The 14,243-nt window shown below is 33.0% G+C and overlaps 1 long non-coding RNA gene across 1 annotated transcript; it reads right to left on the reverse strand.

Moving 5' to 3' along the window:
- Positions 1 to 4,087: 4,087 nt before the first annotated feature.
- LOC120266351 lies at positions 4,088 to 5,100 on the reverse strand. Its single transcript, XR_005538154.1, has 4 exons — positions 4,993 to 5,100; positions 4,796 to 4,915; positions 4,426 to 4,528; positions 4,088 to 4,314 (listed from the first exon to the last, which is right to left on the reverse strand). It is a non-coding gene; the product is annotated as an uncharacterized LOC120266351 (long non-coding RNA).
- Positions 5,101 to 14,243: the final 9,143 nt, after the last annotated feature.

Raw genomic sequence — 14,243 nt, forward strand, 5'->3', positions numbered from 1 at the left:
GCCCCGATGAAAACAATTGAAAATATTAAAATGGAATGCTTGAAAACAAATGAAACATGCATGTTTCATTTGATGCTTTTATAAGATAAATGGAAAATATATTTTAACATTTCTAAGTCCACCACCCAATCACAAGACAGAGCTATCATTACCCTCTTCTAGACAATGAAACTTTTTCAATCCAATATCAAATTATTAAAATGTACAATAAGATAAGCCTAACCTACAGAGTGAAATCAAAAGTGTATTATAGATAGTATTCAAACAAAGCAGAACTATAAATAGTCAATTACATTTCAACTGTCTAATATGAAGTTGAAAGAGATATGGTTGCATTATAACATCCTTCTTCACAAAAAAAGTTCTCTGAAAAAAATGCTCCATTTAAAATCAACCATGAACTGAACAAAAATTTCAATAACTAGGCCCAAGCAATTGGTTTTAGGCATAAATCCAATGTTTATAAATGAAAACACTTGAAGAGAAACTAAATTACAAGAAAGATATAACCAAATCAGTGAAGCATTTATGGATAAAATAGGTTTCAACTTATTTCTTAGAGCATTGCCACTGTAATTATTTACTTAGCAAAAAAATATGAAAAACTCTTATTAGACACGAGACTCTTTTTCTAATTAGTTAGATAAATCTATCCTTTTTATAAGCCAACTTATTTCTTCATACCTAATCGGGTAAGTGGATATAACAAAAATTGACCCCATAACATTATAGATCTTAAACCAATTATTCAAACTAATCGAGGTTCCTGTTCCTTCATATATAGGTTTCATTCACGGTGTTAGAATCGATGGTGAAATACTCACGATCTCAAAATATTAATGTTCTTAAAGATCAGTAATATAACATCCAATAAAAGATTACCATCCAAAACATCACGATTTGAATTTGAGATCAGTCAACAATAACAAGCTGAACAAATTCATCTAAAGACTATTATTCTATCAATCATTTGGTTGATCAGTTGATATAAAAATTTGAACTTTGTATAGAACTTGCAAGCATTATCATGTATATACTGTCTGAATTGTTGTTGGGCATCATAACAAAATGGATATCACATATAAGCAACCAATGAAAGGAATGAGGTAGCATCAAATTAAAGATGATCACACCTAAGCTGAAAATCACACTTATCTATAACACTCTCAATGGAAGAAAAGGATCTGCATTGGTAGGTAAAACAACACAACAAATATAAAATTTAATAATTGAAACGTGATTTATATGCATGACCATTAATATTGTAAAACACCATGAGTAGAACATTAAATTATGTCTTTTTGCCTACTTTAATGCAACATGTATTAATCAAAGCATATGCATGAAAGCTATAAATTAATATCTTCTTTTCCCAGATTTCCATTTGAGAATGTTTTGTCAAATAAGTGGCACACATTCACCATTTGGAAGCAACATGTTTATGAAATGCTTGAAGCTACAACATGCTCTGCAAGCTTACCTTGGGTAATTGAAATTTTATGATTATTGGGCCAGCCCTAGATCCAAAACTACCCATATAATTTTCATTTAGTGCAAATGAGTCAAGAGGTCATAAAATTGGAGAACACCATAACCTGTTGTTCCTATAGTTTGGTATAGCAGAAACAGAAAATGAAATACATCAATGACAATATAAGAGTTATTTCCCTGACTAATACCTTTTCTCTTCAAATTTTGCTGCAACGCAAAGTTTTGCTTGCTGAAGGAGCTCCAACATCCATCATTATATAATTCATAAATGATATCAAGATGGTATGGGATGAAATTCCGGCATTTCTTCAACCTAAATAAGATACATGAAAATAGGCCCATCAAAAATTTTAAAGTAAATGAACACATCATGAAGGATTGAATAGGTAAGAAGAGGCATGATTTCCTCAGAATTTCTCTTATGTATCTTCTTTGAGGCCTTGCTGGACTAATTCTTATTACTGGCCCACTCTTTATGGCATGACTCACCACTTGTCAAGATAAAGAAGTAACAAGTCCAACAGCTCAACTAGCTTGCTAGATAAAAATTAGGGTAAATTACCCAGTTTGTCACTGAAGTATTGCCCGATTCCTATTTGGGTCACTAAACAAAAAAAAAAAAAAATTCTATTTGGGTCACTTAACTTAATAAGTCATTCCAATCAAGTCACTATCACAGACGGTGTTAACGGAATGATGATGTGGCACGCCGAGTCACCCAATTGATTCCACGTCAGCTTCCACGTGCCCGAGAAGTTCCCCCTCTTTTTTCTCTTCCCGCCCTCTCTCCCCCCTTTAACTCCTTTTCTCCCCTTTTCCACTGAAGCTTCATCTTCATCTTGTTCGCTCGCTCCATGGAGGACACCCTAAGAAGCATAGAATCTGATGAGAGATTGCAAGGGGTTGAAGGTGCTGAAGAGGTTGAAGCTTGAGCTTTCTTTAATACCAAAGGATTTTTGTGTTTGTATTTTGGTTGGCATGTATGTTTAATATACAGGTATAATTCTGTGTCACAATATGTAATCAAACATGTGATTGTGTTTCTAAAGCCAATTGATGGTGAATATACTATTTAAGTGCTAGTAATTTATGCCATGTGCTTATATTTTGGTTGGCATGTATGTTTAATATACAGGTATAATTTTGTGTCACAATATGTAATCAAACATGTGATTGTGTTTCTAAAGAAAATTGATGGTGAACATACTATCAGTAATCCTATGTAGTGCAAGATTTAAATTCCAGAAGAATGATTATGTTTGAGTACTACCCAAAATTCTCAATCTTGAGTATGCCAAAGCTCTTGCAGACAATTATAGAGGTTTTAACTTACTCTTTAGAAGGACAACATGAATAGCTTGAGTAAAGTTGAAAATGACACTCATCAAAAGATTACAGAACAAAAAATTTTTGCCTTATCTTTATAGAATAGACATTTTTTTACACTACAAAACTTAGAAATTCTCTTTATTACAGAACAAAAAATCCTCTGGATTACAGAACAAAAAATCCTTTGGATTACATAGCACATATTTCGTTTGATCACAGAACTAACACCAAATCAAAATAATCAAAAGAAGTTCATCTTTGGACTTCAGCCTCTTTAGTACCTTTAGCACCTTCAGCACACCCATCATAAAGTTGAGAACAAACACAAAAATCCTTTAGTATTAAAGAAAGCTCAAGCTTCAACCTCTTGACACCTTAACCTTGATCTCTCATGATTCCATGCTTCTTGGGGTATCCTCCATGGGCGGGCGAGCGAGATGAAGATGAAGCTTCGATGGAAAGGGGAGAAAAGGAGTTAAAGGGGAAGAGGCGGGGAAGAGAAAAAGAGAACTTCTCCGTCGCGTGGAGGCGACATGGAATCAATTAGGTGACTCGGCATGCCACATCATCATTCCGATTGCCTACATGCATGATAGTGACTTGATTGGAATGACTTATTAAGTTAAAGTGACCCAAATAGAATTTTTTTTTGATTAGTGACCCAAATAGGAATCGGGCAATACTTCAGTGACCAACTGGGTAATTTACCCTAAAAATTATGCCAGCTCAGTGTAGTTCAATTAGTCACTTTCCTGATAAAGGAGGAACTTTCTTCCACTTAAGACTAAAATCCAAATAGAACCGCTACTCATCAAGGATCTTATGCAAATATATGTATGATTTCATATTTTAATAACCAATAGAGTACGAGAGGTAAGTTTATATGGTGATCCAATTATGTAATTGATCTAAAATTAAACTTTCTCCAGTGACACTAGTCTAACTAATAAATGGATTGGACTGTGAAAAACAATAATACAAATAAGAAAAGCAATATATGAGGCAACAATTCTAAAACAAATGTACAATAAGAATCAAGCAGCATCCACTTCACTTGTTGCAGCACAAGCAATACTCTTCTAAATATTAGCATTATCAAAATCATGCAAGAAATAAAGGTAAAAGTCAGATGCAGCTTTACGGGAAGAGAAAGGTAAACTCTTCTAAACATGCTCGTCCAATTGGTAGCTTACGAGAGCATGTTGTAGCTCAAGCATTTTATAACTTTTTGTATTTGCATTCAATGCTAAACAATGCATACCTTAAGCAGCTAAGGCGATGCCTTCGATGAGGATGAGAAATCCAAAACCTTGCCAGGTGAGAATGAAAGCTCCCTCATTCACACTCACTCTAAGCTCTCTTAACCCTAATTGAAGGGCATGAGATCTCAGCAAGTCTTCTAGTTAGTGGTGGCTTTGATTTCAATGCAGAATCTGTAAGCATGGCTATTGTGTACTCTAAAAGAGCCATTTCCCAACCTTTACACCTCAGTGGCTGCTTAGATATGATTAAAACAACATATGAGGATAAGTGAATAACCAAAACACTTTCTATTCCAGTGAGATCACAAGTGACAATTTCATACCAATAGAGAAAGAAATTCACCTTTGTGTAATTAACAATGTAGAACATGATCAGCGATTTGGCTTTCATCATACTGTGAATTGTGAATAGCTGGTATACCAAACTTGTTGATAACCATTCTTACCTAAACAACAAATAAAACACTCAGTACCAAGTGAAACAAAAAAGTATTACATGGCATGCACTACTAGAACTCATTAGACAATGCTAAGAGAATAACACTCATTTTTTTTCACATATGTTTCAGATAACATAAAACTTACAAAAATACTAGTACATAAAATTATACTGTTTGCATTCCAGTCCAATACCACCAAAGCATTTAAAATCATGGCAAATTTCACTAATATTAAGAACTAAGCATCATACGAGATGTCATGTGTTCTCTTACCAGCATTACAGCCAAGCTTGATCGGAGTACAGCAGCCAAGACTTTGGCATAAGCTAAGAGAACCATATCTCTCATTTCTTCCAACATCCTCATTGCCGAACCAACAATGAACATGCACATCTTAAGCAAAGCTCTCTAAAAGTCAGTGATCAGCATCAAATGAAAAGGACAAAGGTAAACCAAAAGAAAATAAATACCCCTTGTTTAAGCCCTCCGATGACCAACACCGCCACCTCCACCGCCGAAGAGGTCGAGGAGCATCTTGGATCCTAAGAAACCCTTATCCTAGCCCCAGACCTAACCCTAATTGCAAGGGGAATAGAGATGTTATTTGGCGATGTAGAAACATACCTGTATTTCTATTATGCCTGTTTCGGTGATGGATAGTGTTGTGTCGATGCAGATGTAGCTCAACGGTATGGCTAGTTCGCAAATTTGGTTTTTTTAAAATAAATCAATTTCTGAAAAATAAAAAAATGGTAAAAGTTAGAAGGAAATATATATACATATATTCCTCTTTTCTCTTCACCCAAGGTCAATGTCAATGCATCAGTGTTACAAACCATGAAAACATGTGGAACCCAAAATTACTCCTCTCATTTTTCACCCAAATCAAAGTGATTTTTTTTTGCTATAAGAGATATAAGGTATTGTTTGTTTGTAAAGAGTGGAATGGGATTGGATTGGGTATGGAAGTTGAGTCCGTTGTTGTTTGGTTGGCGAGCATGTGAATGAGGGAAAGAAGTCTTTTGAGAAATGAGGATGAGGAGGAGGCACATGATTGGCATTTCAGTCGATTTTCTTGAAGATTGCTTGTCGGATCTGGGAAATGTCGATTTTAGCCACGAGCACGATTGTTTTTCCATCATGTTTTTATCGTTTTTGATATGTAGAGAGGAAACCAGGTTTAAATATTTATTATTTATTATAAAATTATAAGGGTGAAATAATCTTTAACTAATATTTATTATTTATTATAAGAGGTAAAATAATAGGTTTTTACAAATATTATATTTTTAATAATAAAATTTATGGGTCCCACTTATAATATTAAACTTTTATTAAGTTTTATAATATTAAATTTTTATACGCAGGTCCCATTAGTATTTTAAATTAAAAACAATTTTACATTGCAATGCTTATAGTTTCATAATATTTTCTTATAATTTGTTTTATTCCCATTGCTATTCTCTTATTTCTACTTTAACTAATTCTAACATACTATTAATAATTTACATAATTTTAATATTTTTTCATACTAACAAAATATTGAACATCTAAAATTTTAACATGTAAAAATTGTTCCCATAACTAAAACAAATTAGAGACGTACATGCGGTGCACTTTTGGTCGGTGTTTCTCTCAAGCCCAGGTAGTCTTACTTCGTTTGATTTGACGAGAATATAAAATTTACTAGTTTGAGATGTAAAAAGAAAATAACGAGAAAATAAAAGCTAGAATAACACTGAGTTTTAGAGGAGAAGTTCTCTCTGTATTGATAATCTTTCTTACAACTGATGCTTGTATGTTTTACAAAAGAGACTTTGGAGGGTTTATATGAGCCTCTACCTAACAAATGGATCATTTAAGATTAATTTGATCCAATAACTCTCACAAATGGGGTAGATCTTCACCTGATAATTCATTCTGATCAGCTTTCAATGATGCTTTCCACGCTATATACTCAATAGTTGTAGGTTTTGACTATTTTAATATTTATAGATAATTTTAATTTTTATCAATGCTCTCCACCTATCCAATAATTGTAGGTTTGACTATTCTAATATTTAGAGATAATTTTAACTTTTATTAATACTCTCCATCTACCCCAATAGTTGTAGGTTTGACTATTCTAATATTTGGAGATAATTTTAATTTTTACTTACTAAAATTTTGGCTAAAATAATTTTTATATGATAAAATTTTGACCGAATATAACAATATTTTTTATCAGTTAGAATTAGTTAAAGTAAAAATAGGAGAGTAGAATTAACAATAAAACAAGTTATAATAAAATATTATGAAATTATAAGGACTAAATGTAAATTTGCGTTTTAATTGAAAATACTAATGGGATTAGCAGTTTTTTAAAAAAATAAAATTTTAATATTAAAAAATAATGGACCCGCTATTTAAAAAAAATAAAACCTAATATTAAAAAATAAGTGGGACCACAACTTTAAAAAAATTATTAAAAAAATAAAATTTGCACATTTTCATAAATAATTCCGGAAATACGTATTTAAAAAATTAATAAAAAATATAATATTTTAAAAAAAACAAAATAATACTAACTAATATTTAAAATAACAATTGATTCAAATATTAAAATATATATATATATATAACTATAAATAACAATTGAACTTAAATATTTCACTACACCTTTAAAATTATGTTAATGGAAAAATAACACAATACTTAATTTTTATTAAATAGTATTAACATTTTTATAGAATAATGCTATACCCGAAGCTAACTTCAAATACGGGGTTAGCAAACCACACCCCGTGTGGTTTCCCTAACCCCATAGGTGTGTTGGCTAACCCCGTAGATGGAAAAAGCTTGCGACATCAAAGACTCAACTCGAACATAGTATTATTGTTTTTATATGTGTTGTTATTAAATTTAATAATAAATAATTGTTAAAGTGGAAAATTTAATTTAAAATTTTAATTGTAATAAAGGAAATAAGAATACTTAAATAATATAATTAAAAAATATTAACATTCTATTTTAATAATAAATAATTGGAAAAGTGGAATATTTAATATTTAATATTTAATAGAAGTAAAAAAATATTTGCAATATTTTATTATTTAAAAATAGGTATTATTTTATTTTAATATGTTATGTTATATATTATTCCTATAAAGATTATAATGGTCATTTTACCATATTTCTCTATTTTTCCTGACACCCGTGTCACTGCACTCTTGCTCTCGCTAAATGGGAAACTGAATCTTTCGTTCATGATCATTCTCCCTCGCTCATCGTTTCATTACTTCTGCTTTCCATTAAATCCGTATTCGAGCGGCACACTGGATTTGGGATGTCGTGAGAAATGCTGGAGAAACCACAATAGAGATCAATGGGATGTAAATAAGGCGATATATTGTTGTATGTCGAAGAGTGCACTATGGAACCTACTTACACAAGAGTACTAGCATCTATAATAAATAGAGAATATTTATATTTGCTATATATATATATATATATATATATAATTGACAGCATCAGAATAATAGATATGGAGCTACTTATACAGGGCATTCGTGAGAAGAGTGAAGTTTGAAGTGAGTCGGGAGAAAGTGCTTTTACGTATCTTATGAAGTGGTGCCAGCGATATTATTTTAGGTATGCTTTCATTCGTCTATCGAAAATTGAGAATAGAACGAGCGAATTCATGTGCGGGTGGAGTTTTGAGTTCAAAAGAGCTTGAAAGTGAGAAAGGGAAGAAAATATAAATTGGCTCACTTCTCCTCCTCACCTTATTATTGAAGTTGGTTTTAATTTAAAATCCACTACAATGGTCATATGTACCATACCACTTCGTCGAAAATGAGCGCCTCTAAGCATATGATTAACCTTTGAATCATGTCAAAGAATATGGATTGATCCTCAGATTATCTGCGATAATTTGTGATTTACCGGCCGCTTTGTATGTTTCCTTGAGAAGATTGGCGGAGGAGACCAATTTGAGAGGAGAATTTCCGACATCAAAGATCTAATGAAACCCATAGGAAGCAAGAACATCCCAATTTCGAGTGTCCTTTGATGCTATGAGGGAGAGAAGACCGAAGAGGACTAGATGTGAGCTATTCAAGCATGAGGATGGTTGTGGACTATGGAGGAAGATGAGATCAGAATTCCAAACTAAGAAGGTAGGAGGAGAGAGGCTAGAGACAAAACAAGAATGCCTTTTTATTAGTGTTTAAAACATAATATTTTCAAAAACAAAACCGGGTTAACCAATCTAACAAGTTCATTGGTTCATGGTCCAACTTGGTTTAAAAGTTGTTCATTGGATTAGCAGTTTTATTAGGGTTATTGCATAAGACCGGAGTCCAGTTTCTGGTTGAATGACCCATTCTAGTCTGATTTTTAAAACATTAGAGGTTTTTCAAAACCCCTCTACCAAATTGCTCCTAAAATTAGAAAATATTGGTGTAATGATCTGATCATTTCAAAGATAGTTAATCTACATATTTTATGCAGATGAAGATATAACAAAGCAAAGTGTATAGAAGGAATATTATGGTTTACGTTCACTGGAAGTCACAGTCCAATAAGACCATGTTGAATTACTCTCCAATAGTGGGGAAAAGTTTGTCAAAGTTTGTTAGGATAAAATCAAACGATAAGGGGTAATGAATAAACATAATCTAAGAAGCATGCAAATTTACTTGGAGACCTAAAGAAGGGAAAAAACCAGACAGAGGATGAGAGATTTCACTATATTGAAAATTGAATATAAAAGGTAGCTTGGTCAATGGGTTTCTAACACATGGAATATTGGGTTGGTGTGTATACGACCACCAACCCCCACACAAGGCACCACGGATACATTGCTATCCAAGATTTGTGTTAGTGTTAGGAACATCATAATGCTTTATACAATTAAAGTCACTAGAAAAATAAAATCAAATAATGAAGTAGTTGATGTTATGGAGAAGTATTTATGTCCCATTTTGAAATTCAGTTACAATAATCTATGTTTCTTATCTGTTTGCATGTTGCAAGGAAATCTAAACATGAAATTTTAGAGTGCTGGATGAGATTAGGCTTGATTGATATTTTTTTTCTTTTTCATTTTCTTTTTTTTTTCTTTTCTTTTTAACAAAGGCTATAAACACCATAGACTGATCGGTGATTTTGTTGATTTGGAAGAAGCTTATGGCATAGGAAAAAATATCCTTAAGATTTTAGAAAATCAATGTTGCTGCATTTTATCTAGATACAGATGTGTGCTGAGAACATTATTTATGCAAAATGACCAAATGGATGAGTGTTAGACAAAAGAGCTTCCAAAAAGACATCAAGTGTTTGGTTAATCTGCACTATCTTTAACATCTAAGCGGAGATCTCATAACTTTCAAAATGGGATGGTAAAATTAAATAATCATGAGATTTGATATGCACGAATCTACAGGGGTTTGGACAAATGTAGAATGGGCTTATGCCAATATTACTAAAGTTGAATGTCCTAGTCCTTCTTGAGCGATATCCATATTGGTGGGTTGAGTTAGATCAAAGGGAGTTCAATTAGAAGAAATATAATATTAAAAGAGATAGGAGTGCATTTGAGTGTCATAAGATGTTTTCTGACTGGAGTCTCATGTAGAAAAGCTAGATACAAATCCTGCTTCATTTGATTCTTTATGCTACAAAATTCCGCGAGTGTTGAAAGACCTAAAAATTGACACCACTTCTAAACATGAGCTCTTTGTCCACACAGTTGTTGTCAGTCATCATGGGTGGCGATTGTCATGTCCCATCATCATTATAATGATGATAAAATATCCAATAGTTGCAGTTGCAGATTAAGTAGCTGATATCCCCACTACAGACGGTTTGTAGTGGCGGATTTTACACTGCCACTATGGGTGCATTCTGCTACTATAGATTCATTTGGCAAATTTATAGTAATGAATTAATTAATCCGCTACTATAGATTCATTTAACAAATTATAGTAATCAGATTAATTAATCCGCCGCTATCGAGGCAGTGAGTAAGGCTCTTAGCGGATAAAATTCGCACAGCTACAAACCACTAAACCCACCCAATCAATATTCCATGTTAATAGTATTAAACAATTAACTAAAATTAGTGCTCACTCACTTCATTTCATACACAAAACATTCCCACAAACTCAAATCAAAATTAACAATAAAGTCATATATATAACATTTATTAATAAGAATTTTAATACACAAAAGTTAAAATGTAAAATCAAAAAGTACATTTATATACATTTCCTTTGCTTTTGAATATCAAATGCATCAATTTTCTGTGAAAGTTTTGCTTGGCTTACACACTACACTAGACTGGATTTTGCTCTTGGGTTAGAAGCAAACTTAGCATTCTCTTCCTGCTTGTAACCAGAAGGAAACAAGAATATATACACATAATTTTCACAAAAGTGCATACGTTACATGTAGCAGAGATTGTTTTGTTCTCGCATGCACCCTGCTTGAACATGGTTGGATTGGTGACAATACTAAAAATTAAAACAAAATTTTAAAGCTAGAATGGAAGTAAATTTTACTTTTACTCCTGCATTACTGCACAAGTTGAAGTAAACTCTGTTTGATGGCAGATCTTTGTGGTTAACAACAGTGCCTAAAATTAGAAAGAATTGATCTGATTATAGTCAGAGCTTTAGTTACTGAGAAATATAGACAATAATAGTCTATAACCGGGCAATAAAATTACCAATACAAAACTTCTGCGCAATGACAGGACCAGACTTCATAAATCCATATATATAATTGGGCGCTTGAGCGATGCCTAGACAAAGGAATACATATGTGTCCGGCAGCAAAAACACTTAACTTAATCCCAAACCCCATGATCTAAATAAAATAGGCTGATACGGCAATGTGAGGGATTTAGAGAGTTGTTATCTTACCTGGTAAATATGTTGGGATGAGGAAGCTAGTTTAACTAATATTCCTATATTCTAGTATATCGTGCTTAGGTGAATCAAATGAGCAAAAGGTAGCAACTACATATATGTTATTATGCTATTTCATCACACAAAATTTGGGAACATCCTTGCCATAAATGCTCAATGCAGATTGATGGTAAAAGGTGCTGTATGAACCGACAACACCTTCAATTGATTCTCTTGCAGCTGTGCGTGAAGCTGATGGTCAACCCAAGATCCATGATGATCCCAAGAGAGGGAGTCTTCAATACTGCAGCTGGAAAATGAAAAGGTCAGCTGAATTTCAAAAGAAATGTTACATATGCAAAATATTAAAAGTTTTAGAATCAAAACAGAAGGTCAGAAGAATTTCAAAATTGCATCTTCAAAATGGTTATACTCAACATGATTGATATGAGACTTTTTGATAAGAATTTCACAAAGTGCTATTTCTGCAGGAGAAATATTGTGCACTAACATAATTTTCAGCCAGCATAGATGCTATGGCGCGTCTTGAGAGAAGCATCCAGAGCAGCAACAATGTTTTGGTGCATGCTAAAGTAATGCCACGATATCAAGACGATTAAAAATCCAATGAAGAAAGTAAGACTAAATGTATCATGTGACTTCAGAATAAAAGGCCGGAAATTAATAAAAACAATGGCATTCCGTAATGTATGAGTTCAGAGCAAGACTAAAATTAATCAAATGAAAATTCAGTGATTAAGAAGAAGAATGTGAATTCATACCTAAATCCGATTGGATAATCCTTTGATGCTCTTTTGAGGGTAGCATCTAATGAAAGAGTTTTATGAGCACCGATTGGATACTAGATGACAAGACATGAATGTCATAATTTGCTGCAACCATTCTCTTCTGCATCATATGTTATTTTTGCAAGTTTTGTATCTCTTGGGCAATAAAATCATGCTTGATAATTGCTATTTTCTGCAAGGTTATCATCATCATTTAGAATCATCGTATTCTTTTTGTTTGTGCACTGGTAATTCTTTTAGACGTTGCATATATATACACACACACAAACACAAAACATTGGATATTGTAGTTTTGATATTATGCGGTAAATATATATTCATATATGATGTTCTGCTGAGGAAATGTACAAAATTTTGATATTTTCTTTGTTGTGTTCATCAATATTCAAGAGCCCTTTGGAATAATAACATATCAAGAATTCAGCCATGCAGGTATCATCTCTGTTGGACATATATTTGAGTCATTAAGCATTCACCTCAACCATGAGGTTCAAGCGGTGAGAATTTATATATCCATGAATCTATGAAACTAAAATATAACAGGGCTCTAATCATAGAAAACCACAATATATATATATATATATATCTATATATATATAGAAATTACTGTTTATGTTAAGTATGTACATATATATATACATATCTATCAAAGCATTCCATTTTAGGTTTAGGTATGAGTATGTATGCATATATCTCAAAGTATTTTCATTTTAGGTTTCCGGTATGTACAGGACTAAATACGAGAAAGCTCGTGCTTGATTTGACGCCAGTTCTATGCCCAACTTAATAGTACTTATAAGAATCACATAATTTCTAGGTTTAAACTACAAACATGTCGCCCTCTTAGCAAAGGCAGCATGCCAGATTGTGCAGGTCACACTGAGATAGTGAATGAGAAATAACGAGTTTGCCTCACTTACGCTCTATTCTTCTCATTTTGCCGGTGGGGTTCTTCTGAGCTCATTTGTTCAATGTTCCCACATAGCTAGAACCATCCTCTATATACTTATATGCATGAGGTTACTAAAATTTAACGTGTTTTCATCAAACAACTAATTGTGTTATGTCCAGTCTCAAATGTTTTTGCTTTATGAAAGTAAATACGCTGAAACACCATGACGCAAGCTGAGGAATTTTACCATAACATCTATATATGCATAAAAGGCTGTATTTTGTGTGTAGTAAAACAACAACATCCTGAAAAACTTGAAGAAAGTATGCCACCATTGCAATGAGGGATAGGGGAGAAAACGTCGAGACTCCCAGTGTAGTTTAATCTCAACAAATTTTAAAGAAAGCAACCCTGCTCACTTAAACCAGGATTTAAAGATATATGATCCAAAAATGCGAACAAAGTTAATTCATCTCTATAAGTTGTGCATCAGTAATGGCCATGACCTGATTTCGTTTCCTAGATACAAGTCTCCACAGTTATGTGTGTGTGTGTGTGTGTGTGTGTGTGTGTGTGTGTGTGTGTGTGTGTGTGTGTGTGTGTGTGTGTGTGTGTGTGTGGTCTGGCGACACGCCTGGGGCCTTCCAGGAGGGAATCAAACATTTGAGTAGTGTCAAAGCAAACTAAAATCGCCACTAAAAGTGTCACGAGAATAATGCAGTAAATAAAGCAAAGCGGTGAGGCAAATACCGAGTAAATCCAGAGGTTGGCTGGATGGCCTCAAAGTTAATGATATTTAGCAACGTATGGTTTTTGAAAGCTTGAGACTTCTCCACATCTCTTTCAGAAACTCCCCAACGTATTCTCTTGTTTGATTGCAAGCAGCACTCTCAGAAAAGCTATATATACATTCGCTTGCCAACATGCAAACGGTGAAATTTATATATATTATTCCTTCAATTAATCATAAAAATCATCTTACCAGTGAGAGTCTAAAGAAAAACTATGAATCTAATAACTTAAAAACTCAAGACTCAAAACACATGAATGACACCATCAAAGGACCCCTCCTATCGGAAATCTAACAAACAATACCATTAAATACGATTAAAAATTAGGAACAAGAACTT

This window comes from Dioscorea cayenensis, chromosome 1 (assembly GCF_009730915.1).
Source record: "Dioscorea cayenensis subsp. rotundata cultivar TDr96_F1 chromosome 1, TDr96_F1_v2_PseudoChromosome.rev07_lg8_w22 25.fasta, whole genome shotgun sequence".
In the NCBI taxonomy this organism is placed as follows: Eukaryota; Viridiplantae; Streptophyta; class Magnoliopsida; order Dioscoreales; family Dioscoreaceae; genus Dioscorea; species Dioscorea cayenensis.